We start from the raw sequence: 14,054 nt of genomic DNA, 5'->3' as shown, positions 1-14,054 counted from the left end.
ATGGATAATTAATAGATGGTTTGTAAGCACTTTGAGAGGAAAAGATTATCACTAGGAGCCAAAATAGGTTCACTCAGAGGACATAAAGCCAAACAAATTTCATTTATTTTCTAACAAAGTTACTGAATTGGTAAATGAGAAGATATTGGAGGCATACTTATGGTGTGTGAAAGTGAGAATTGAAAGGATTATTTTATGTTTAGCCTAGAGAAAAGGACTTGAGGGAAACACTGTCTTAAGTTTTGGAGACCATGGGGTCGTATCATTGAGCATGGCTGTATCCTTCAGGCTTCCTAGGTGGCGCTAGTAATAAAGAACCTGTCTGCCAATGCAGCAGACGTAAGAGATGCGAGTTTGAGCCCTGGGTCGGGAAGATCCCCTGGAGGAGGGCATGGCAACCCATTCCAATATTCTTGCCTGGAGAAACCTACGGACAGAGGATCCTGGAGGGCTACAGCCCAGAGCACACAGGCACCTACCCTTCACTGTCAGCTAGATGACCCTCAGAAAAGCTCTCTCTGATCACTCAGGCTCAGATCTGACATGCTCCTAAACATTGCTATAACACATCTATATTTCCACTGTCATAGTACTTGTTAGAATGCATTACGATTATTTGCTTAATTGCTTGCCCTTTCAATGGAGTGTAAGATCCCTCGCAAGGACCAAGTCTGTGTTTTTCATTGGTTTATCTCAGGGGTCTAGCATGGCACCAGATAAATGATGGATACTCTATTAATACTAGCAAGCAGAATGAATGAGAAATTAAATGAATGAAAAATATCTGTATGTAATAGAGGCATATTTTTCATCTCAATATAAGGAAGAACTTTCTTATACTTGGGAATCTTTAAGATTCCTTTAAAAATCATAAACTCCTTATACAGAAAGTATCCGGGAATAACCTGAAAAACCAATCATCTATATGGTATTTTATACAGTGGAATGGAAGTTCAATAAGATAACCTCTAAACTCCCTTTTTGACTCCAGACTCAAAGCCACATCACCTTTAACTATAAAATAAAGTTGGTCCCCAAGAAAAATCAAGACCCATAGCCCCAAAATTTCAAAAGCAAAATAGACGTGCTAAATAGTGATCTCCTACGGACTGATTTTTTTCTCCTGGTGTCTCCTATCTGATCTGGAGCAGGGCTTTGCTCAAATTGATGGTTAACACATTCTTCATAAATAAATGGTTATAATAAGTGCAGATTGTTTCTGAAATGAAAAGAATGATTAAGATATTCAGCCTAACTCCCTTGTTCCACAGGGAGGAAAGTGAAAGTGAAGTTGCTCAGTCATCTCTGACTCTTTGCTACCCCATAGACTGTAGCCTATGAACCTGGGTCTCTGGCATTGTAGGCAGATGCTTTTACCGTCTGAGCCACCAGGGAAATCCCTTGTGAGCTTCCCTTGTGGCTTATCAGGTAAAAAAAAAAAAAAAATTCTCCTGCAATGTGGGAGACCTGGGTTCATTCTCTGGGTTGGGAAGATCCCCTGGAGAAGGAAAAGGCTACCCACTCCAGTCTTCTGGCCTGGAGAATTCCATGGACTGTATAGTCCATGGGGTCACAAAGAGTTGGACACAACTGAGCGACTTTCATGTTCCACAGACAGGAAGTATAGTGCTAAAGGTTTTGGTGATCTCTCAAAAGTCACAAAGCTCTTGAGGGCAGAGCTTAGACTTGAACCAGTTTACTGCTATTTTCATCATTCTAAGTTGCCTTGAAACTCTTTGCAGAAAAGAATGAAGACAAGAAACTCTGGATCTCTTGTCTGCTTAGGGACACCATAAGCATCTCCATAGGTAGAAAAGGGGCCAAGTCATCACTGTAACAAGTTTAAGACAAATGTGGGACAGAACCAAAAGAGACAACACACAGAACCAGAGGAAAAGTGAGGTACCTTTCATCTCATTCACTCACCATCTGTCATCACATTTGCTGAGTTATGAAAAGACAAAATAGTAGTAGTAGCAATAGCAGTAGTAATGTCATATTTTAAGGCTCTATGGCAATACATAACCCAAGGTCATAATCCTAAATATACTTGTATAATTAAAGGTCTGAACAAACTCATTAAAACTCAATATCTGATTCTACAACAGTGGAGAAACAATTTCTTGGTTACCTGGGTCAATAAGAATATAAATATAGGTGGTAAGGGGAATTTTTTGGCCCATTTCTCTGATATATATGGCATCCAAGTTGACAGTTTTGGAGGCCTTTCTGTTTTCTACTTACATTTTTTTTATATTGATCTAAATCACCACTGGTGTGCTGTAGTCCATGGGGTCACAAAGAGTCGGACACACTGAGCGACTGAACTGAACTGAAATCACCACAAAATTGCCAAAGTACCATGAGACTTTACACTTTATGGCTACAGTCCACGGGTCTAGAATCAATAGAAAAGATACCCAGTGATATGTCCTAGGATGCCAGGCACTTTACTCTTTTGTTGAAGCAGTTGATGAAACGACAGTGAAGCTACTGCATTTGGCCATTCAAAGGGTATTCATTGAATGCCCATTGCTTGGTAGCTGCTTTTACATTGCCCTGTGCACAATGAGCAGGGCAGCCTCCAGAAGACCATAACCAAGTACTAAGTCGTGTGGTAGAAGCTTCATCAGAAAGACATCAGGTTCTATGAGAGTCCAAACGAGGGACACCTAGCTCAGCCTGGGGAAAGGGGGCTTGCCAGAGGAGGTAATGCAGGAAGTGAATCTAAAGTAAAATAGAAGTCAGCAGGCTGGATGAGGGGTCAACAGTCTTTCAATAGCATTTGCAAAAGCAGGAACTGCAAATGGTCTGGCGTGGCTGAAGTCTGAGGTCCACGTGAAGGAGAGGCTTTAATCACGCTGGTCATTTTGATGTCAGTGGGGACAGATGCCAAGGACTTCTCCCTCCTCTTTAACTGTCATTGCCTTCTTTCAGGTTGGCAGCGCCTCTCCCTAGAGGAATTCTAATAACTTTCTGACTATTCTCCTTTCTGCCAACCTTTGTTACCACTATTCAATTCATCTTCCACATTTCAAAAGGCTTAGCTTTCCAAAACACAAATCTGATTGTGATATGCTTCAATTTCATCTTTGCTTATGAGACAAAATCCAAATTTCTTAGAGCAGCACATCAACACTTCACATTCCAGCCCCTTGCCCCTCTAACGTGTCCTCCTGCCTCTTCTCTCCTCACAACTTAAAATGCAGGAACACACAAGTACTCAACAAATCCTCCCATGCCATGCCCCCTCCCACTTCTGACCTCTGTGCCCAGTATTTCCTCAGCCTAGAAGGCCTTTTCATGGAAAGAGTCCAACTCACCTTTCAAGATGCTCTTCAGGAAAGCCTTTCCCACCAGATTTAGGATGTTATTCTTCCATCTTCTCATGGTCCCTTGCACATAGCTCAACTATATCAACTTGCACGCATGTTATACTGAGTTTCTTTCTATGTGACCTCCCCATCCAGGGGATTAACTGTATCTCAGTTCTATTTGATTTGCCATTACCCTTCAGTATTAGCTGGTGCCAGGGAAAAAACAGGTACTCAATGTTGAATAAATAGAGGAGTTACTGTTTCCTCATATTAAAATTTAAAGCCTTCATTACTTCAGCTTTTTATTAAGACCAGTCATCACTGATGTGAAAAATATCTCACCGCCTCCTGCCCCACCTTCTATGCACATCTCATACCGGCACTGTCCTACCTGTCAGCTGCCGTTTATTCTAAACCACTCTTTCCCAAAGCAACAAATAGGCTTCCCATCCTGCAAGGATTCACACCCAGAGCACAACACCCTACTAGTAAACAGTTACAAACACCTTTGTTAGAAATAAGCTGATGAAATTTGAGTGTGAAAATGAAATTTACTAATTTGTAGGCACATCTCACAATGTTAACACAAACACAAAAAGCTGCCTTGACACAAAGACCTAAATGTGAGTTCCTCCTGCCCTGGGACCGATTAATGTGTGTCAACAGGAGAACCACGAGGAGTCTTCACACAGCTGTCCCCCAGGGGAGAAGGAAATGGCAACCCACTCCAGTATTCTCGCCTGGAGAATCCCAGAGACAGAGGAGCCTGGTGGGCTGCCATCTATGGGGTCGCATAGAGTCGGACACAACTGAAGTAACTTAGCAGCAGCAGCAGCAGGAAGGAAAGGGGCACTTGTTCATTTTGTGGGGGAATCAGCAGGGAGAGCCCACCCTGGAGTCTGCTGGTCATTTCTATTCCTTCATGAAAACTGGCCCATGACCCTTCTATCATCCAAAGGAACATATGTTCTAAGAGGGGAGCATTTACACATGATTTGTCATAAAAGTTCTAAAGTTCAAATCTCAAGGTTCTTTATCAGCATGTGAAAAGCACTTAGAGGCACTGATTGTCCAAAAGACCAATGGCTCTGTAAAAGGTAGAAGCAATATTTTGCAAAAAAAAATACAATCATATATATTTATATGCATATATATACAAACTTAATGTACTATTTTAAGGTAATCAACTTTTCCACAATTATTTCATGGTCACGGATTTTGTGTTGATGCTGGCTAATTAGCCAGGTATGAATTATATATGTATATTTTAAGTAAGTGTGTATGCATATTAAAGGGCTTTTTCCTCCATTTCATTGTGAAGCAAATCATTTGATGTGGCTGCGCATAGAGCTCTAATACACATCAAAAAGCAATCAACAAACTCTTTGAGTACATCAAGGAGGATAATTTAGATGGGTTTTAATCATGATTATGAAAATATAATTAGGTGGTTTCATGTTTGTTGTTGAGTATATGTAGGAGAAAGTGATTCTCCAAATAGAAAATGTGGGCAATATTACACAGAAACCACAAGAGAACAGTATGCGTGCGGCACAGGCACGCACGCACACGCACACGCACACGCACACGCACACGCACACGCACACGCACACGCACACGCACACACACACACACACCACTGCCGCTTTCTCCAACATATCAACAGCTTTCTTACTTTAAAAGAATACCATTTCTTTCAAGGTGCCAAAAGAAGTCTTATTTAATAAACTGATGACATAGAAGTAGTTTAGAAAAATGCCTCCCTCTAATGTCACCACAAACTTTAGCTGTGGCCTGCAATTTAAAACAAGTCCTCTCTGTCATGGACCCAACAGAAAAGGGGGAGAAGGGGCTCATGAGTGCTCGAGCAGCTCGTGTGTCATTAGTGACTGCTGGGAGTAGGCAGTCATGGATCGGCACAGCTAAATGATTGTTCACTTGTGGCCTTTTCTAATCCATTTGAAATACTCCTGATATTTATCTATCTCCAATCCCCTGGTTTTAAAGTTGAAAGGATCTATAAGTTCTCGTGCCAGAGGATGAATCACACTCTTGGTAAACCACTGCCTCACATCAGCCTATGCCAGCATCTACCCCTTGGCCAGGAGAGGTGACAAGAGGGACTCTGTTCCCCCTCTCCCAGACAGTCTCCATTCCCCCAGAGTTCCCTGATAAACTCTCCCAAGCCACATCTTATTTTTTTCCCCTGTGCAGCCAGAGTTGATTACGGGCTCCATTAGAAAAATCCATCTTACCTATTCCATCTCAGAAATCATGTACAAGAGCCTGGGGTTGCACTTGGAAGTAATTTGGTCACCAGCAAGCAGGCCCCTTTTGCTGAGAAATTTAAAGAGTTGCAACACCATGACTTTAACGAAGCCACAATTAGAGTGGCTTTCTTCCAGCACCATGTGTAATCTGTTCTACCCGGAAAAAAATTAAGTTGCTGTCTGTGCACACAATTTTAGCATTTCTGGTTTTTATGCCACCTTACTTACAAGAAACTCCCAGCTGTTATAATTTGTCTCATCCATCGCTCTCTTGTAGAACCAGCCTTTGTTCCTTTTTTTCGGTGCCAGGGACTTGCTGCGTTTCACCTGATGTGATTTGTCCAGGCATTAATAATGCATCTTCAAGATGCAAGATGCATGAATTCCTTTAGTAACAGATCTGCTGGCAAAGGAATGTATTGTATTGTGTGGCTTTGCTGCAAAAAGGAAAGACAAGAGGACAAAGGGAAGGTCATCAGTCTCAAGAGTGAGCGGTATTGGTGATATTAAAACATCATTTCCACAAGCTCCTAGTAAGGGCATGCTGAGGACTCTGAATATCAGACCAACAATTCCTTAAAATAAAAAGACTTTTGCCAAATCTGCAATTTGTCTGTATAGTGGACCAAGGGGCTTCCCTGGTGTCTCAGTCAGTAAAGAATCCTCCTGCAGTGCAGGAGACCTGGCTTCAATCCCTGGGTCAGGAAGATCCCCTGGAGAAGGAAATGGCAACCCATCGCCGTATTCTTGCCTGGAAAATCCTACGGACAGAGGAGCCTAGCGGGCTATAGTCCATGGGGTCTGAACACAGCTTTAGTGACTAAGCCACCACCACCACGGGTCCAAGAGTTGCATATACACATACAGATGACAATTCAAGAAGTCCAGGGTATCTGGTAGTCTCATATGACATGTGGTATACATCAAGGGAAATTTCCTATACATAGTTCTTAATTCCCCCTTTGCACCTCTGGGCACACTCCAGCCATCTTCCCAGTGGCCTTGATAGAATTATTGTTATTGTTACTCATATGAATTTTTTATCATCTTGCATTTGTGAAGAGCTTGTATTTTCAAGCTGCTTTGTAATCATTAATAAGTTGTTTCTCACAATTATCCTGAAAAGTAGGACAAGGATTCTTTCCTCAATGTAACAGTTAACAGAAAGTAAGCGAAAAAAAAAAAAAAAAAAGTAAGTAAGCGTAGATGGGTTCCAATGCAAGAAGTTCACAGGGGATGCACTTTCCAAAGTCGGAATAAGGACACATTTAGAGGGCCACTCCAACTCCTCAACCAAATAGCTACCTCTGGAATGGTAATGTGAACAATTTAAAGCAGAGTGTGGGACCCAGTTAGAAATAATCAGGTGCTTAGAGGATGTAGCCATAAACTCTGCAGAAAACAACCTAGCTTCAGGTGATTGGATTTTGAACTCAAGGCTAGCTTATACCAGCTGGCTGCAGCATGTTGGATTTTCTTAAGAAACAATGAATTTACTATGCAATGTTGAAATCCAAAAGTTCAGCCACAGAGACAGTAACTCATGCAGATGATCATTTAACTTCCTGTTTCTCTGAGGACTCCTGACAATATCTGTCAATATGCAAACAAACCATGGGGCTTCCCTGGTGGCTCAGTTGGTAAAAAAAAAATCCTCCTGCCAATTCAGGAGACCCATGTTCAATCCCTGGGTCAGGAAGATCCCTTGCAGAAGGGAATGGCAACCCACTCCAGTATTCTTGCCTGGAAAATCCCATGGACAAGAGGAGACTGCCAGGCGATAGTCCATGGAGTCTCAAAGAGTCGGACATGACTGAGTGACCAAGGGGAAAAAAAATAAAAAATGAACCACACTCTCCATATGGTCAGTAGCATAGGTTCACCAGCCTCTACGCCCATTCTAACCACTTCCAGCACCAGCCCCCACCACACCCAAAAAAAAAAAAAAAATCTCATTTAATCAATAACATTTGCTTTCAGGGCAGCTCTCCTTTACTGCTGTTCCATCTCTGTCTGGGTTACCATAGCAACTATTCTCAGAGCAGTGTGATACCCAGTTTATACATTTCAACCCTGTCACATGACTGACTACCTGCTTCTACTTTAATCATTGCTAGAGGGGACACTCAAAAAGTGGCTGCTTCCTGCTTCCTGTTGCAGCCCACCGAACCACCGGCATGGTTTGCATTTCTCTCCACAGCCTAAAAAACACATATTAATTGTGTTGACTTCCAAGGCAAAGAGAACGAAGACTATAGGGGTGGCTGAGGGACCCCTAACTGCTAGAACTGCTAGAATTAGCAGAGCCTTCCAGGCCTTCTCAGCCAAATTCTTCTTTTTCCCTATAGAGATGCGCTCAGATGTAGCAGGCCCCTTTTTTTAAGACCTTAATTGCAGAATAAAAGATGTTTTCAACCTCATCCAAGCCTGAGATCCATCATCCAGCAGCCCCATGACCTCTAAACACTCATCTCCATTCATGTAGCCATTTTGTGGGCCCCCTGCGAGGCAAGGCCTGGAACTTGGGACTCTCAGGAGCCTCCCCTGTTACAGCTTTGAGGTGTCCGTTTAAATCACATTATAAACCTAATGAAACACAGCTAATGAAGCACAGATGTCCTATCGGATTGGAGCTCTGACTCCCTGTAAAAAGACCAGTAAAAATAAATGAAAGGAGCCTTGTATCCATGGAAATGGGCAGCTCACATGTTAATCCTTTCCCCTCAGCCATCTATGAGTTCATTACCATCTCTAATTTCAGGGCTTCTGAAAGCACTGTGGCTTCTGAGTCAGTCATTTGCTGGAAACTCATGACAGACTGGACTTGAACATCCTTGGCTTGGCCTCTTTGTTCAGAGCTTTGAGAAAGTAAGTAGGTGTTTGCTGCTTATCAGCTGCACAGGCTCCTGGTTACTTTTTGCTTCCCTTGTGGCTCAGCTGGTAAAGAATCCACCTGCAATGCAGGAGACCTGGGTTCAATCCCTGGGTTGGGGAGATCCCCTGGAGAAAGGAATGGCTACCCACTCCAGTATTCTTGCCTGGAGAATTCCATAGACAGAGGAGCCTGGGGGACTACAGTCCATGGTGTTACAAAGAGTCAGACATGAATGAGAAACTAACATTGGGCTTCCCTTGTGGCTCAGCTGGTAAAGAATCCACCTGCAATGCAGGAGCTGCTACTGCTGCTGCTAAGTTGCTCCAGTCGTGTCCGACTCTGTGACCTGGGTTCAATCCCTGGGTTGGGAAGATCCCCTGGAGAAGGGAAATACTACCCATTCCAATATTCTTGCCTGGAGAATCCCATGGGCCATATAGTTCATGGGGTTGCGATGAGTCAGACACATCTGAGCAACTTTCAGTTTTTGGATTGGTGAAATGAATCTAGAGCCCTGTGCTCTCCTGGGACCTAGAAGCAGGCCTTTCATACACAGACTTCCATGTCTGTTGAGAATAACACACAGGAATTGGATCAGAGTGATCTGATAGCAAAGAGCTCGCCATCACAGCACTGATTATGCCAAGCATTCATTTCTCCTGTAGATTAAAACATTAACATTCCTTCATCGGACAGACATGCTTTCATCCATTATTATAGTAGCTATTACTGTTAGACAAGGTCATGAAGGAAAATAATAAAAGGGGGGAATTTTGTTGGAAAATAGGATTGGATGAAATCCAGAGTACTCCCTGGGGTAACAGGTATAGGCAGGACACTTAGGAAGAGCTGAGAAGCATCACAAGGGCATCAGCTGCCCAGGGATCAGAGAACCCGTGAGAAGGGAGGACATAGTATAGAAGGAAGAAGAAAGGGAATACAGAGCATCTTTGAAAAAAAAACTTGCCTTCCTCACGTTTCAGCTTAAAAATAACTAGGCAGCTTCTTCAAGGTACATAACAGGGGATAAGAGGCCCTCTCTGCTAATCAGAAGTTGTGTGTTGTTGTTTTTCTTTTAGATTTTTGATTACTGGGTAGTTTCATTTTCTCTGTTAGATATTTGCTTACAGAAAAAAATGTTGGTGTTAGAGCCATAGTGTTTCTCTCAGGGATCCTTTGGGGACAACTCTCCACATGGGCTTCCCTGGTGGCTCAGACGGTAAAGAACCCACCTGCCAATCCAGGAAACCTGGGTTCAGTCTCTGGGTTGGGATGATCCCCTGGAGAAAAGAATGGCAATCCACTCCAGTATTCCTGCCTGGGAAAGGCATTGACAGAGGAGTCTTAACGGGCAATAGACATGACTGAGTGACTAAGCAAACATTATTTTTCAGGTTTTGATTTTAAATTCTTAAATTTTCAAAGGTGTCTTCTGAAGGAAAGAATTTAAATTCTCAGTTTAAAAACACATATCTGAGTGTCAATAACACCTTGCATTAAAGAGCCCCCTCTAGAGAAACTGATTATATGTCTCTGTTACTTCATCAGTGCTGGGAACTGAAGATCAGAGATGTTATAGATGAGGAAACTGAGGCAGAGCGTGATAGAGAGATGCTCCTGGGGCCATGCATTAGTCTGAGCAATAGAACAGAGGCTCTAGTCAATAAACTTCAGGTCTCAAGTAAGAAAGCATTACAAGCTCAAGACATTTTTTCAAAACAATTTTGTCTACCCTAATAGCTGAAAAATGAATGCTTTATAAAAATGGTCCAAGAAATTAAAGCTTAGGCTTGTGATTATTACAGTGATTTGTCAGCGGTAGTGTATGATTTTTGGAAGAGGACCAGCTGTATTAACAAGAGGATAAGAGCGCTGCTCATTTTTCATTTGCCTAATATAGATATCCTTGCCTGGCCAAAGAAAAAGCGAAAAAATAAGTGATAAAGCATCAGTGATGTGGCAACATAAGCAACTTCACAGAAAATGATTTAAGCCTTTCACTGCCCGCTAACATGAGAGATTTCTACCACAGATTTATGTGATAAACTGTCTTAACTGTCAGAAACAGAAATAACCCTGAGCAAAAAAAAAAAAAAAAAAAGGAAAAGTTCTGTGAGCAGCTAAGACCATTCACCTACTCTCTACTGTCTGAGTCAGGACCTCAGAGGGGTAAAGTGTGTCACGAAACTAAACACAACCTATATGTTGACAGGAACAGTGTTGAAAGGGCCAACTGCTTACCATGACAAAGTGTGAGATGCGCTTCGATCAACAACCTGTTGCTCCAGTACTTTCTTCTTGCTCTTAAGACGAAGTCGTTACATTTGAGCAATAAACTCAGTTACTAGACAAACTCAGGCAGATGGCTGTCCTAGCATTCCTCAGCTAGCACTGTTTCCTTTCTTGTCAGCTATCTTCTTTCCTTCTTTGGCCTTTTATTCAACCCACCCCTGTCACACTTAGTCACACATTTCAGACAGTGTCTTAGTTCAAATACATACAACATCTTAAGTAGTTAAGATGCTTAAAATTTTCCCTCCACCATTTCAAAAGTGAAATAGGGACCAAAGTGTTCTTTATAAGCAAAGGTGAGTACGTGTTGACATTGTAAATTGAGAGATCACCAACGTTTTTGGCAGAGTACATGCTTTGAAGTGATGGATTATCTTAAGTTCCAGAAGTCTCAGAATTAACTTTTGCTATCACTGATGGCCCCAGCCAGAGGGCAGGTGTGTGACATGGAGGAGATAGGCTAGGAGTTGAAACCCTCAGCCTAGTGTTATTATCCTTTGTTCTTAACCTTTTCTCCAAAGTTAACAACATTTTTCTTCTTGGTGAAAGTCTACAAAGAAGGTAATACCTGGCATTTTGAAATAAAGTCCTCAGGAGTATGTCTTAAGCTAATAGCTCTGCATATTAACACAAACAGAGGAATGCAATTCCATTCTGTAAAGAAAGTGTGTTGCAAAACACTTCGATTTAACTTTGCTCCTGTGTGTCCCCATGATCCTACAAGGGAAAGAAGGCATTTTACAGACGAGCTACCAGAGCTAAGCAGAACTCGACAGCCCGCGGAAAGCTGGGGGCAGAGTCAGACCAGAGCCCAGCTCTGCCATTGCCTCTTCCCTGCTCCGCTCTGTGCTGCCACTTTTTTCTAGAATCAGAAACTCAGAAAATAAGTCAGTCTTATACTTTGACTCAGTGGCTCTATTTCTTCTGAAAAAGCATGACTAACATAAAATCAAGCACATAAATAAAAGAGCAGTTTCCACAAAACTGTATCTTGAAAATGTACTGCTTTATTCTTGGGCTAGGAATTAAACGATCTCTTCCTCTACTAAAAGTTATAAGTAAATTTTTATAATCAAATAATGTGAACACTTTAACTGAATAATTATTCAAGTACTTGTATCACCAAATAAGCCCTGGACCAGGGACTCTAAGGTTTGGTCCTGATTCTAGTACTGGGTGATCTTTAGGTATCAATTTTCCCCTTTTTAAAATAAAGAGATTAAACCAGTTTATTTCTTTTAGGTCCAGACTTTATGAATCTGAAATCTTTTAGGACACTAAGATTTTTTTGTAAACGCCATATCTATACTGAACCTGCCTCATTTTCCCCAGTAAGAAAGAACAAGCAGCGCTTTCACCTCTTCTCCTGCCAAAGCTCCCTGCAGAATGTAGAGGAATGAGAGGAGGTTCATGCCTGCCAAGTCGCTTCAGTCGTGTCTGCCTCTTTACAACCCCATGGACTATAGCCCTTCAGGCTCCTCTGTCCATGGGATTCTCCAGGCAAGAATACTGGAATGGGTTGCCATGCCCTCCTCCAGGGGATCTTCCTGACCCAGGAGTTGAACCTGTGTCTCTTATGTCTCCTCGCACTAGAAGAGGGATTCCTTACCACTAGCGCCACCTGGGAAGAGGTTCATGGTCCTATGATATTTATCCATTCTAAGAGGTTCATGGTCCTATGATATTTATCTATCCTGAAAACCCATAAGCCCCAAAGGGAAACTGTCCAGAGCAGGACTAGAGAGCAACAGGCCCCAGAAAATGAGAGGAAATTTGCCCAACCAGCTCCCCTCCCTCAGAGTGTGACTATGCTCCTTCCCAAGGAGTCCACAGACCCCTCCCTGTCCGCAACCCAGTGACCTCTGGTCTCTATGCAAAGACTGCCCTTTACTGTCCTTCTGTACAAAGGGCTGTAAAAAGAAAGTGAATCTGCTTAGCTTTGACCCAGGAAGAAGTTCCCCAGACACAGAGTCCAGAAAAAAAATTATGCTCCACCACCTACTATCTCATAGGAATAATAATGAGAGAAAGAATGAATTAGTCACCAAAGAGTGCTTGAAATCCTATACCTCCAAGAACACTACCTAATAGTCTGGTGATGATGATGGTTGTGATGGTATACTCCACGGTAACAGCAATAGATATCAACCAATATTCACATGACAAATCAATTAAGTATTCTATTAAGCAAAACTACTAAAATATATTTGGCAAAGCAATTACCTCCATTCTCACATTTGCCTTGATAAATTCACTCCGAACACCTATCTTGAGACTATTCATAAGAAAAATACATGCAAATACATTATCTTGTTCATTTGTTTTAAGAATTAATTAATTAACAAATTTGCTGATTACTCTTCATATTCCAGGCACTGTGTAAAGAACGAAAGAAGGAAAGTCAGAAAGACACAGTTATCAGTCCTCAGAGGCCATACAGTCTAGGAGAACAATGACATCACCAGTGACGTAAGTGTTAGGAAAATAACACCACAAAGTACAGTGACAGCCTGGGAGAAGAGAACTTTGGTAGAGATTCCTTCGAGAGAGGAAAAATGAAAAAAGCAACTTGCCATTTAAAAAATAAACTAACTTTAAGCTTATTCCTAGTAAATGACTTAAAGGGAAAAAAATCATGATTATGAAGAAAAGACCCTTAAAATAATATGGACTTGGAAATATACAGATGTCAGAGTCTGGCATCTTTAGAGTGGCAGGTGTACAGAAGAGAGGCTGTAATATAGTACTGAGATACCGAGGGAAACTTGAGTTTCAGTCATTCTGATTACATTTACACAGGAAAATCCTTATCTTTCTCCAAGGCACTTACATGCTTCACGTGAGCTGGAAATTGGCAGAACATTTACAGCATCCTACAATGCGTTCCATCACCTCTGAGCAGTCCACTTCTGTGAAGACAGTGGAGGGTGGGTGCCAAACGGACTCTGCAATGGAAAATGTGCTTTTAACTCCAAACTTGCGCATTCAGTCTTAAGCACACAGACGACCCTGCCACACCCTGACATCTGAGCCCCATCAACAGCTGGAGCGGTCAAGGTGTCTGAGTATGGCGCTGTCATTGCTTAGATGGTGCAGGATTTCTGGCCATGTGTTAGGAAATCTTGGCTGTTAAGGGTTTACCCACAATTCTACCTCAGTCCTGAGGCCATGACAATGCCCATCATGGCCATCCTCACCCAGTGCCTATCACTCATTTTCCCTTTCTCCTGCCACGCATGTCCTTTCTTCTACCCGCATTTCGCCCAGCCACATTTTCTACTGAGGTCTGGGAACACGCAC

This window comes from Capra hircus, chromosome 24 (genome assembly GCF_001704415.2).
Source record: "Capra hircus breed San Clemente chromosome 24, ASM170441v1, whole genome shotgun sequence".
Classification (NCBI taxonomy): Eukaryota; Metazoa; Chordata; class Mammalia; order Artiodactyla; family Bovidae; genus Capra; species Capra hircus.
Note: the sequence above shows the minus strand (reverse complement) of the source record.